This window comes from Oryctolagus cuniculus, chromosome 10, assembly GCF_051225735.1.
Source record: "Oryctolagus cuniculus isolate XC-2025 breed Fujian yellow rabbit chromosome 10, ASM5122573v1, whole genome shotgun sequence".
Classification (NCBI taxonomy): domain Eukaryota; kingdom Metazoa; phylum Chordata; class Mammalia; order Lagomorpha; family Leporidae; genus Oryctolagus; species Oryctolagus cuniculus.
Window position 1 is genome coordinate 30,088,343 of NC_142876.1, and position 8,801 is coordinate 30,097,143.

An 8,801-nucleotide genomic window follows, 5' to 3' on the forward strand; every position below is an offset into this window, starting at 1 on the left:
ACACTAACCACTTGGGAGATCTTTTCTTCTCATTGGCTTCAGACTATTTTGAAAGCCCAGTTGTAGCAAGAGGTGTATTCCCATCAAACTGCAGAAACCCAGTGCAGTCATTTTAAGCACTGGCTTCATTGGAGACTCAAGATTCACACTGTACAGCTTTTCAGCTTCCTTTTTGATGTATCATCAAGATATACAATGAGCCTAAGCTAAAAGCTCACAAATTTAGGAATTGAAGAACAATTAGCCAGTGTTCATACATAAAAAACTACCTTTTGTTGTAGTGACCAGTTATGGAAATACTTGCGGACTTCCTAACTGATTCCTGTTGGTCGTGCTAGTCGGCAAATTAAGTCAGGTGATTATAGACCAAGCATGCTCTTCAGGGACTGTCGGAGAATGAGTGTGAGTTTACCCCCAGTTCAAGCTACATGCCCTTATCCTGTCCTAGGGTAGATGGCGTTTATGATAGGGATTTGCTAGTTTGTATAATTCGCCTTCAATAGTTTTGTTGGCTGCCTCTGCTCCTCTCAGTGCTATGTGATCGTAAGATCCCTGGACAAGTCTTGCAGTAGTGGGGAGGATGTGATGAGAGAAGGGAGAAGTGCTTCTGGAAAATGCTATCCAGGAGCACGGGGGCAGAGCCGAGTTGCAGTGCAGGGTTTGAGGACACCCTGGATTTGCAGGTGGGCAGCACTCTTGAAGCAGGACAAGAGGAGTTCTTGTTGTGGGTATGAACGTGCGTGAAAGTGAGCATTACTGAGCTGCTGCCAAACGTGGTGAGCAGGAAATGATGACCACAAGACAAGTAGATGTATCATGAAGCTCACGTCTAATAATAGAGACCACATAGCTCAGACAGAAAGCCATAAAGAGCTGCCCACCTGGGGTTTCATAACCTGCCACAGGATTCAGCCCCTAGGCAGGCTGAGTCAGGAGTTGGGAGATACCAGCTATAATGCAGCCAAGGATGGGCTGCGTGGCAGGGAGTGAGGGATGTTGTTACAGAAACGCACTGGTAACCTCTGGTGTGTCTACTTAGTGAAACTGTTACCATTTTGCTCACTTTTAGCTGGAGATTGTCCATCTAGAGAACTTCCTGAAATTTGTGCAGTTTTTTTTTTCTTTTTTATGGATGTTGCTTTTCCTGGTGAGTAACAAATGGGATGAGACCTTAACCACTGCCCAGCATCAGCTCTCTATTGAGACCACTTCCATTGAACTTAAGCTAAAAATGCATTTACTCTGATTTCATGTTTTGCTGGGGTGTTTTTTTCATGAGAGCTTATCTGTATACTGATTTGCTACTAGCAGTATTTGATCTCATTATTTAAAATATAAGTGCCATATAAGTAGGAGTTTAATACAAGTGATGGCCCACTTATAAATAGCTGTTTGCAGTTGATAGATGTGTTTAGGTTGCAGTGGGAAAGAAAAAAAACTGAAACAAGTCTAACTTGCCATCTGGCTTAATAAAATATTTTATTGTAATGTCTAGGTTACCCTTTTATATTGAAAAAGAAAACAAACAGATGAGTGTCTTTGTTTTACCCAAAAACCACCAGCTACTTCATTCCAGTGTTTAAATCAAGATCTGGAATAATAGCATGTGGGTATCACCACATTTTAAAACCGTATTTATCAGCCACGAGCACATTTTCTAAGGAATTGGATTTCGTAGTGATAATTGAATGCTTTCATCTGTAGCAGAATTAGCGGCCTGCGAACCACTGTGGTTTCTTGTTCTGCAGCTGATGAAGGGGAATTTGCTGCTACAAGCTACATACATACAGGAAGTTAGAAGCAAAGGGAAATCGAACTTTTTATGTGTAAAATGAAAACTGTTGAAAGTGTTACACTTTAAAAGTTTAATTTTTTTAATTAAAGGTTTATTTTCCTGTGCTTTATCTTTCTGGTATTCAGGCATTTAACATAAAATCAAAGTTATTAAAAACTTGATTTGGTAAACCAAATTTTGGGGTTCCAATAATAATTCCTAGACTGTGTGTTGTGCAATTTTGATTTGCCTAAATGTCAGCTTCGTTTTCTATCCCCTGTGGCCCTGTTTTCCCCATCTTCCTGTCTCCCTCTGGTTTTCAGCTGTTAGAAAACCGGCCTCATCTTAGAATACTTAATGGATTTGCTTCTGTATTTTTTAAGATCCAAAGATTAAAAAGGGAGACGTGTCTAAGAACCTGGCTTGTTTATATTACATTCTTCACAAGCTCACCTTTGACAGCGGGTGCACACCACGATTCCCCTGCTTACATCTAACCACTGGAGGAGTGAGCGTGCCGCTTTTCTCTACGTAGCATTGCCACCAAGGAGTAACTCGTGTTCTGGTTCAGAGAGTCCATGGTCAGTGATTGGCTGCAGAGGAGTATTGTACATAAAGCCTTTAAGATGAAATTGGGAAAAGGTGTAGGATCTGTATGATTTAGTCTTTTATTTGAGTATTTCTCAACGGGGAGTAGCTATTATGCATGTAGCTGTTTTACATATAAAAATGTTTATTACCATCTACTTGAAAGAGCAACTAGAAGACAGCACAGAGATCTTAACTTTAACTGGTTTACTCTCCGAGAGCTCAGGATAGTCAGAACCAGGCCAGGCCCCAGGCAGGCTCCCAGAACTCTGGGTCCTCCGTAGATAGCGAGGGCCCAGGCACTTGGGCCTGTCATCCGTTGTCTCCCAGGATGCATTAACAGGAAGCCGGACAGGAATAGTGAAATACTAAGGGCCATTGAACTGATAAAAATATTAAGAACAGAATACAAAATTCAGTTGCCATTTTTGGACAAAGTAAGATTCTGCTAGCTTCGAGCCTTGGTTATTTCTGATGTAACGGAAAATGTAATTAGAATGAGAATCAAAGTTCTAGGGTTTGAACCCCGATTTTGCCAATTTATATGACCAGAGAAATGACTTCATCTGACTGCCTCAAAGTTCATCGTCTCTCCTCACATTCCCAAAATTGGGAAGTTAACCTGAGGGTGGCTCTGAGGATCAGATGCGAGGACTTGCGAGAGCCCTTGGCACAGTCAGTACCCAGTGTCAGGCCCTACCTGCAGGTCTCGGGAAAACTGCAAGATGGGCAAACTCAGAAATGCTTAATAAAGCCTGCTGGAGCAGCTACTGCTTGCCACAGAAGAAATCTAACACCACACAAACCCAGTGGCATGCAATGAACATCCAGCTTAGGAGCGTCTCTGGGGCAGTTCTAGTCTTGTCTGGCTCACTGCGGGAGGGACTCAGCTCCCACGTGCCCCTCGTCCTCCCTGAGGCCAGCCCAGATGTGTTTTTGCGGAGGTGGCAGGGGGCGACAACAGCCACGTCGAATCCCACAGACCCGTTCAGATCTGCGTGCTGCACGTTGGCAGTGTTCACCAGAAGGGTAAGTACCAGCCCGTAGGCAGAGGAGGAGGGCGCGCCGCACCCTCGCTGGGTGGGATGTGGCTGTGGCTAAGGTTGGCCCGCGGAGGAAAATGCGGAAGCTGGAGTGGTCTCGAACTGGACCAGTGTTGTTTTTTTTTTTTTTTAAATCTAAAGGGTTTCTACTTCAGAGGATTAATTAAAAGCTCGTCTAACATGTGCTGTAAAACCAAGGAATGTGTTTTGTGTAAGGTGTGTCCGGGTGGTTCCTCGTGGTCCTTGTCAGATGGCTGGGAGTTCACACCCTCTGGACTCAGCCTGGCCCGAGCAGGAGTCAGGATCCAGCGGAACCTTCTTCCTTAGTGATGCACGTTCACATTCGTCACAGCCCCTTCCAACATGTGCCCCAGACTCCCGGAGTGCAGACGCCACCTGCTGCCTGGGTGAAGACGCGTGGAGTGCTTTTAGGAAGCTTTACCCATATGCTTGAGCAGTAATGTGGCCTGGTCAAGGCGTGCTCTGACTTTGAGGGTTTTTTAAAGACCCTAACTGTCTGCGCCATCTTTTCTGTATTACGAGTATCAAAAACTGTGTAGCGTGAAGTTCTGTGACAGGTCCACAGTGAGCTGCTCTCGTTGATACCTGTGCCTGGTAGCCCCGGAATTCAGCCTCCAACTTCTGTGTGCCCCGCTTTTCTTCCAGGCTGCCCAGGATGGGCATCTCTGTCTCCTCGAGTGTCTGTCGAGATGGGCTCCCATTCCAAGCAGGCGTTTAGCTTAGGGGTTCAGATCCTGCACCCCACATCCAAGTGCTGGGATTCACTTGCCAGCTCCAGCTTCCTGCCCCTGTGAACCCAGGGAGGCGGCAGTGATGACTTAAGGGACTGAGCTCCTACACCCGCATGGGAGACCTGACTGCTCCCAGCTCCTGGTGTGTGCCAGCTGCTGGCATCTGCAGAGTGAGCCGTTGGATAGGAATTCTCTCTGTGTCTCTCTGCTTCTCAAATCATCTGTTAAAAAAATAGACTCCTCTTCCCACGCCGATCCTCAGTGTTCCCATAACTTTTGATGATCACATTTCTATAAATACACAGAAAATGTATTTTCATCTTTTTGCTGATTTTAATCCTCATAAATATGCCCATTAGCTTTGTGAAATGTAAAAGCACCAACAAAAAATCACCCAGATTCCAGCAACCAGGGAAAACCACTGGTGGTGGTATTTTTTTTTTCCAGCTTGTAAATGCAAGATGATACATCAAGAAGTTTGTAGAAAATGGAGTTAAAAGATACCAGTTCAAGAATTTTTAAAATCCATCCTGATTTTTTTCACAGTATGCATTTTTGAAGACCCTTCATATGTATGGATTTCAAAAAAAATTTACAAAGATTTATCTATTTATTTGAAAGAATTAGAGGGAGAGACAGAAAAAGATATCTTCTGTCTGCTGGTTCACTCCCCAGATGGCTGTAATGACGGGGACTAGGCCGTGCTGAAGCCAGGGGCTTCATCCTGTTCTCCCAAATGGGTGTCAGGGACCTAAGCACTTGGGCCATCTTCTGCTTTTCCAGGCCCAATAGCAGAGAGCTGGATCAGAAGTGGAGCAGCCGCGACTTGAACCAACGCCCCTATGGGAAGCTGGCATTGCAAGCCGCGGCTTTACCTGCTCCACCCCAGGTTTCAAAATTTTTGCACCAAAATGTACTCATCTTTTGATTGCATTTTCCACAGACTTTTTGAAGTATATGTATTCTACAGGAAACACTTGAAGCTTCCCTAGTAGCTTATTCAGAAAGAGAAACATAAGACAAGTCATAGGAAAAGTCTAAAATGCAACAAATCAGTTGGCAAGGTGTAAGGGACATGTGAAAGTATCAGTTTTTAAAACTTGCCTTAGGGACCACAGAGGATCTGTGTTGGTCTAGTTTGGTGTTTGAAGTTAAATATTAAAAGATAAAAAATTTTTAGACATGCTTTTACTGTGTGGTTTTAAAAAATGTATCCCAAATTGAGAATACTTTGACTAGTATATTTAGAACTAAACATGTCCTTGTCCTATGTGTTACAAGCATCCGCAAATAAAAGTGTACAGTGAAACCAAAGAATTTTACTGATCAGCTGGTGTTAAGTGTTCAAATATAATGAACAGAAAATACATGGACCATGTGTGGTGGTAAACATGCCAAGTTCATTAGCAGTACATGAGAGCGTTTGTGAATAACTCCTTGTTAATGCTGTTGATCAGTTGGTTAGCCAGAATCTGACTGACTTTCCAACTTATAAATGTATTCTTCAGGAAGTATTTTTAGGGTGGTCATTGTACATTTTGGTGCTCTAAAGAAGCTGAATGATTATAGAAGAACCTTTTTATTTATTTTGAGTAAAAAAAACCCTGAACAATACATAGATGCAGGCTTTGCGAAATCCCTTCTCCCTCAGTGTATTTCTACTGCTCTTCCTGAAGAAAGCCTTTTGGTGTTTTCATTGTTACTAAAGGTAAAATGGAAGCTAGAATTAAAAACAAACAAACAAACAAACAAAAATTTATTTATTTGAGAAAGAGAAGTCTTCCATCTGCTGGTTCACTCCCCAGATGACCACAACGGCCAGAGCTGAGCCAATTCAAAGCCAAAAGCTGCTTCCAGGTCTCCCATGCGGGTGCAGGGGCCCAGGCGTTTGAGCTGTCCTCTGCTGCTTTCTGAGGCCATGGCAGAGAATTGGATTGGAAGTGGAGCAGCTAGGACTCGATCCGGTGCCCAGCTAGCACTGCAGGCAGCAGCTTTACCCGCTACACCGCAGCGCTGGTCCTGGGAGCCAGAATCTGATCTTGCCTACGGTTGATCTTGCCTACGGGCTGGCTGGTGAGTTGGGCTTTTGCAGTCCCTCAGGGCAGTCCCCTGCCATCGCTGTGACTCCAAAGCTTTCCTTGAGCCGCCACCACCCCTCCAGTTCCTCAGCTCCTTAGCCTGGAGGCAGAGGGCCAGTTGTCCAGGCCTTACACACTGAACCCCAGCTAGTTCAGCAAATCTAGACTTACCCAACAGTTACTCTGGTCTGTGATGTTCTAGTTGGGCCCCTTCCTGCAGCCCACATCGGCGCTGTAACTCCCCTTGGTAGGAGAACTTCTTGCAACCCCCGTAACTCCCTCCCTGCCATTCCCAGCGAAGCCCGGGGATTTTCTTCCACTCCGCCATTGCCACAACTGCCCTTGGATGCTACACGTGTCCTCTCCCTCAGTCCTGTCCAAGGCCGATTCTCGGCCAGTGCTTACATAAGTGGTTCCCAAATGGCGTCTGCAGGAGAGCTTTTACACACCGGTTCCCCGGCCTCGCCTGTGGGAGCGCTGAGACCTAAGTGATTGTCGGCCGGGATTTAAGCTGCATTCCCTGTGGGCCCTCTGACCTTGGCCCAGCCACGCTCTCCCTCTCCCCTCTTCCCACACATTAAAACTCAGACCATGCAAAAGAAAGATGCAGTTTCTTCATTTCATGTCATGAATTTAAAATTCTTCATGAGCCCCATCTGGCTGTGGGAAGGGAGGGGGGTGACCTTAAACTTGCCTATCAAGGATAGCATTCTCTTCGGATTAGAACAGTCTGTCTCAGGCTAAAACTGTCTCTTTGGAATAGGTGCTTAGCTATTCAAAGCCTCTGTGCCCTCCGTCCCCCTCCCCCGCCCCCCGCCATGGTGGCGTCTGGTGGCTGGGAAGGGGTGGGGGATCCCAGGTGAGACGCGAAGCAGGTTCCTTTATGTGTATAGCTAGATCCTTTACCGTCCTGCCGGGGTTCTGGGGTCTCATACACATTGGCTGTGCTTACTGTGATGTAGGCGGGGCCCTGGCTTTTGCTCACATGTTGTCCTGTCTTGCTGCCTCTAACAGCATCCACTTCCCTACTGTAGGACTACTGATCTGCTTGGGTTTGGGGTGGATGGGAAGGGGGATGCTGGGACTTTGGGATGTCCTGAACATCTTGCTGCAGCCTTGGGTAGCCAGTAGTATTTTCTCAGGCCAGAGAGACACCTGCCTCTGTCAGTGCTGGGCTGGTGCTTCCACAATGCTGCATGCATGCCTCTGGCAGCGTTTCCGGGACTGTGCCTAGGAAAGGAGTCCACAAGCCCTGAGGGTTCTGAGAGTCCGATGCACCTGGACTGTGATTATTTTTTTCTGTTCCTACCAAATTTTTCTCCCTGTCCAGGGAGTTACTCTTTCCTCTCTGATGAAGCAGGTTGGTGAATGCAAGCTCAGAAACTATAAAAGTGGAAGGGGAAGCTTATTTGGGAACTTGGGGATTGTAATTCAGGGAGACACAGATTCGGATAGCTCGGAATGTTCCAAGGAGAGCTGAAAAGTGGCAGCTTACCTGGGCTATTCAGGGGCCTTGTGACACAGTGAAGATAAAGAATGTATAAGTAGCTGGACATGTCCATAAAATCGGGGTCTCGTAACCCCCAGATACACATCTTGTGCCCCAGAGCACGATGTAATTGATTCTTCCAGACACCTGTGGTTAAAGAGCAGGGCTGACCAAAGCTCACATTCAAGGCGACAGCTGGGCTCCTGCTTCCTGGTGGCCTCCAGAGTCCATTTTGAGAAGTCCTTGCATTGTTTCTCGCATTGTAATTTCCTCTTAATTTTCACAAGGGACACCTCTTACATCATATCCTGAGCCGCTTCTGTCTGTGGCTTCGGGTTAAACTCGTGTTCATCATTTGCTTTTGGTATGTGAATGGCCCCCTTAGAGTTCAGAAGCCCCCCTTTCAACAACCTGACTTCTCTCTTTCCTTTCTCTAAGCTCTAACCTGACAGGCCATCATTTCGTTTCTACAGCATGGGCGTGGATCCCTATAGGTTGTGTAAGGAAACCCCACTCCTCTTTTGGCCTTTGTCCAGTAGTGAAGTCTTCCATCCACTGGTTCACTCACCAGCTGCTCTCATCAGCTGGAGCTCGACCGGGTCAATCCTGGTCAATCCCAGTCTCCCACATGGGTGCTCCTGGTTGGGCAAGGACAATGGGGAAGCTGGTGTGATGAGGGGAAGGCGTGAGAGGGCGAGTGACGGGTGAGGGGCCAGAGTGGTGGGGAACAAGGGGCTGCTGCCCATTACTGCTCAAGCCGGAAGGCGCCAGGAGCCCCTGTGTGCAGATGCTGCTGCCTTGCGTTCGTAAAAGCGAACAGCCTGACCTACAGGACTATCGCTCCTAGAGATGCTGAGAAAGGGTCAGGCCAAACAGCACAGGCTCTGGAGGCCTCCGTTGAGTAGAGACGGTGTGATTCTCTAGTACACACCATCTCCTTAAGCTTCATGGCTTCACTTTATTGGAAAGAACACAGCATGGTATATGAGGAAAATGAAATCTTTAATATTGTCAAAGTATTGAATCAACGTAGATTTTTTTTTAAAGATTTGTTTTATTTATTTGAATGAAAAGGAG